This window comes from Athene cunicularia, assembly GCF_003259725.1.
Source record: "Athene cunicularia isolate RWA chromosome 3 unlocalized genomic scaffold, athCun1 chr3_part1, whole genome shotgun sequence".
Lineage (NCBI taxonomy): Eukaryota > Metazoa > Chordata > Aves > Strigiformes > Strigidae > Athene > Athene cunicularia.
In genome coordinates this window covers 3,331,374-3,336,359 of record NW_020799097.1, presented here as the reverse complement: position 1 = coordinate 3,336,359, position 4,986 = coordinate 3,331,374, and positions in this window count along the sequence as shown.

Here is a 4,986-nt window from a genome sequence, read left to right as displayed (position 1 = left end):
GGTGTGACGTCAGAGCCACGCAGCCCTGACGTCAGGGTCACGCAAACGTGACGTCATGCCCCGGGCGGCGCGTCCGTGGGGTGAGGGGAGCGGCCCTCCCGCAGGCCCGGGGGGAGCGATGGACGGGGCCACCAGGGGGACAGCGGGGCAGCGCAAATCCTGGGGGTCCCCCGAGACGTGAGGTCAGCGGCCGGCGGGGGCACGTCACGGCGCTGGCTGGGGCCACGACTGCGGAGAGAAACGGGATGTGCCACGGTACCGGGGTCTGAGGCCAGGGGAGCCGTGGTGGCCCCTTTGCAAATGCCACCGAAAACAGAATCTCAGGATCGTTTGGGTTGGAAAAGACCCTTAAGGTCATCGAGTGCAACTGTAAACGCTGCCGAGGCCACCACTAAACCCTGTCCCTAAGCGCCACATCTACACGTCTGTTAAACCCCTCCAGGGATGGGGAATCAACCCTGGGCAGCCTGTTCCAACACTTGACAACCCTTTGGGGGAAGAAATTTTTCCTAATACCCAACCCTGGCACAACTCGAGGCTGTTTCCTCTCATCCTATCGCTTGTTACTTGGGAGAAGAGACCAACACCTCCCTCTCTGCACCCTCCTTTCAGGTAGTTGTAGAGAGCAATAACATCTCCCCTGAGCCTCCTTTTCTCCAGAATAACACCCCCCCACACCCCCACACCCCCCCAGTTCCCTCAGTTGCTCCCCACAAGACTTGTGCTCCAGACCCTGCACCAGCTCCATTGCTTTTCTTTGGACACACCAGCACCTCAATGTCATTTCTAAGAGCAAAGCATCCTCCGTTGGGCTGTGAGGTAAGAACGGCGCAAAGCCTGTGTGGCTGCGGAAAGGGCAGGACTCATTCAAGATAACGGTGAAGCAACTTCTCTTGGGGATTGGGCAGCTTGTTGCTCAACTCCTTGAGCAGGATGAGTGCTGCTGTTGATGATCCCACGGGGCGAGAGGAAGGACCAGCAACCTGCATATTTTGCCAAAGAAAATCTTTCAATTCAACAGCTGTTGAGGAGGGAGTGGCAAATCGACATGTTCTGCAGGGTTTGTGTATTTAGGAATAAGAGTCTTCGATGATCAGCGTACAGATGGAAAATTCTTCTACCTCCAAGCAGGAATTCATACAGAGGTTCAAGAGTAAGTTCATTTATTAGAGTTAAAATGCCAGAAAGGCTTTTGAGTATTCAAAAAAAACAAAAATAAAAAATCAGGAGCTCCATCATGAAGAAGATAGAAGGGGAATGTCCTCTAAGAACATGGTAACTATCCTTTGTGATAATTAATGGCAGAACACTGATGGCAAGACTTCCAAAATAAATAAAGGATTAGACATTTGCCTTTCTACATGGAGGAAGACAGAAAAGCGAAAGCTGGAAAGTGTTTTATCTCCCCCCTTCCCCACTATGACAGTTTAAGACATGTTTATGGGCAGAAATTAGGCAAGATGGAAAGACTAATCCCCAAATGATGGGAAGACTAATCCCCGAAATGCCGTGAAATACAACAATCTTCTGAAAAGATAGGTGATGTTTCAAAAAGATATGTTTAAAGGTGAAATTGTGGCAGTGTGGTCCCCCCATGCTCCCAGCCTGTCCTGTATTTCCCGCTGGTGGTGATCGTAATGGATATGTCTGGTCGTGATGGCCTCATCCAACTTCAAATGGATTTGGGGGAGACAGATAACAACACAATAGCCAAGGGTTTATTTGAACAATCTGCCCACCTAACCACAGTGCTGGTCAGTGTCTGACTCAACCCAAATTTGGAAGAAACTAACACCTGTAATCGGTAAGTAAACATGACTGTAAGTCCATGATCTTACTCCATAAATAGTGGAGAGCCCAGGGCCTGTTGAGCTCTCCTGCACGGCAGCAGGCTACATGCCAGGATTTCCCCTTGAGTAGGGACACCTCTCAAGGTTACTGCTCGAGGTTGAGAGAGTCCTTGCCACAATGGAGTCTTGCTAAGTGATTAACAGCATGCTCAACTTTGAAATCCTAAGTGATATGAATGATTGTGCACATATAATCCTTTAGACGTAAACCATCGGCCAAGCGTGGGACTAGGAGTGGATCCAGCTGCGCCTAGACTCCTTTCTGGGAAGTTTAGAAAGTAAGGGGGTCCATTCTGAACCTGGTGACTCAACGCAAGGGTCTCTCTGACCCTGTCCTCTACGCAGTAAATATTAAGTGAACCTCACCATCGAATCTTGATAAACCATCGTTGCGTTTACTGTCAAACTTTGTTAAATCTGTTTTATATCAATAAACATATAGCTACTTCTCTCTTACAAAAGAAATGTGTCTCTCCATCCGTGACAAAAATCCAAGTCAGAGGAGGAGGTTGGTTTGCCTTCGGGAGCACCTTCAAATACAGCAAGTAAGTACTGCTAAGTGTTTGAGGGTAAACATGACTCAAGCTCTAATCATTTTTTAAAAGCAGATAAGCTCAACACCACACAAAAATGACTCCATTGTATGAATAAAAATCAAGTGGGTACGGCCAACAGGAAGGACCCATACAAATGTAATTACTGCATTTAGCTTCCTTATGCCTCGGTGTTCTGCTTATAATAAATGGCCTTGAAAAACAGCATTTTTATAACGAGTAGTCAGTTTGAAAAGCTCGGTGAGGTCCCCATCTGCTCCTTGCTGTGGTGAGGCAGGTACTGCTCACCACTCAGTGAACTGAACTAAGAACATAAAAGCAACCACAGCAAATCAAGCAGAGATCATCCGAGTCCAGGTTTTTTTTTGTCTCTAACAGCAGCTCTTTCCTCACAACACCTCACAGACCTCCGTGATCTACAGCTGAAGGATTTTCTGCACCGGAGGTGGTATCTTCACATTCCATGTATCTATAGTCACTCGAGAATAATGTTTTCCTCCTCCACAAACTCACCGGTATGCTTTTCAAACTCAGGTAAGGTTGGTGCCTCTTTCCTATATAATTTAGTGCCCTCTAATTATATGTAGCTAAGGTGTTACATAACAATCTCCGACCTGCCTGCCAAGGGGTGAAATTCATAAGGAGGAGGGAACATCTCTGCAGCAGGCTAATCTTATCTCAAAGCCTTTGTTCTTCAAGATTGCTTGGGGAGTTAATGTTGTTTATGGTTGTGAAAGATAGAAGTGTTTGGAATGAGAGGGGAAAAAAACGTTGTTTGCTAGAAGTACAGCTCAGCAGAAGAAAGGAGAAGGGTCTGGAGCTGTCGAAGCTCTTTGTACAAACGTTGCTGGCAATGAGACTTGTGAGGATTGGCTCAAGGAAAGGAGGATTCAGTCACCTTCTATTTGAAAGTGAGCACTGCTGACTGCATCCCCTGTTCAAGACTTGCTATGGTCCGTTGGATCAGTGATCCATCAAACACAGTGTCCTGTTTGCCAGCAGCTTGTCTCCTTTGTCCTTCAGAGGACATTCTACTGATTCACACGATCACAATATTCCCCTGCAAAGGGGAACAACACACGAGCTTCGCCTGCCAGCAGCACCTTTTGCTGTCAGAAGTCACCTACTCCCTCAGCCAGAAACAGCAGGAGAACCTTGATTGAGGAGGGAGATTCCCATATCGAGCCCTGCTTCCTAGGCTGAAAAACCCTAGCACACCAGGACGCTGGCTAAGAGTTTTAAAAAGTGTGACACAGGATCAGATTTAAGTCCAAATACTTTGCACAAACCGCTCCAGGCTCTCTAATCCTTCCCGGTTGGTTATTGAGAGCTTCCTGCTACACAGAGCTTTACCAGTTATTGAGGAAATTGGGAGTGCCCGGACTGCATTGACCTGTGTCACGTTACTGGGTTTCTGAAGTTTTGGCCATGTAAGGCCCCTCTCTAGAAGAATGTTCAGCCAGTACACCCCAAGAAACGTGCGTGTTCCTCACTGCCTCCATGCAGTGTTATGGTATTATCACATCGATGAGGGGAGTGTCAGGCCCAGCGGGTGGGATGGCCCTTCAGCGGGCTGTCTGCCACCAAGAACAGGTAGTTCAGGACATTTGTTCTAAGTAAACCAGGCGGAGGTGGGCTGGGGAGAAGTACAACAGATGGGGGCAAAAAATAGCAGAGAAGACTCAGCCCTGAGGCAGGCAAAGGAGGGCAGAGAAGCGATGGAGAGACTGAGTGAAGGAGGGCGTTGGATCAAATGGGCAGGACCAGCCTACAGAGGTCACAGATAACTGTATGAGCTGGCTGCTGTGTGCAGCCACTTCTCACTGGACACTTAGCACCTTTCCAGGAGGATTCACCAGGGGCTTCACAGCTTTCCTGTTAGGCTACTAGTCGGAGAAATATCAGCAGAGATCCTGGTGTCTCAGGGAACACACTCATTTGTGCAATCTCAGGGCAGCAGGCGCTCACAGCTGGGCCCTCGTTTTACCCCCAAGGGAGCCCTTTGCTCCAGCTACCTGTGCACCTCCCAGCCATGTGGGAAGAAGAAACACCGGTGCAAAAGTGCAAGGGAGATCAGCTGCTGCATGATGCAAATTGTAACCTTAGACAACAGAGACAGCCCAGAGGCCTTGCACACAGATGCTATCTATGCCAGACCGACCTGGAAGGCAACTGACACCCCAGAACCCACTCTACAGTGATGCATTTGGGGGTGAGAAAAGGATTTGTAGAGGTTTCTCTCCTGTTGATGTGAAACACCTAGGCAGGGGCTTCAAATGAAGATCACTTCCCCATAAAAGAAAATGAAGAGGCAGAATTTGTAAGCAAGAAGCACACGGCTCCAAAATCTCAGTACAAATAGCTTTGGACGACATGGGAAGGGATGACATAGGACTGCATTTTCTTCGGAAGGCTTGTCAGCTCACAGGACACCTTCCTGTGGTTGAGATCCAAAAATGTTGAACCTAGGTTAATAGCGCATGCAGCATTCAGTCTTGAACTATTGTCCTATACGGAAACTTTCCAGTCATGTTCCAAAACGGCATATAAAGAAATGTCTCCAGTGGAAAGTGCCATCCTGT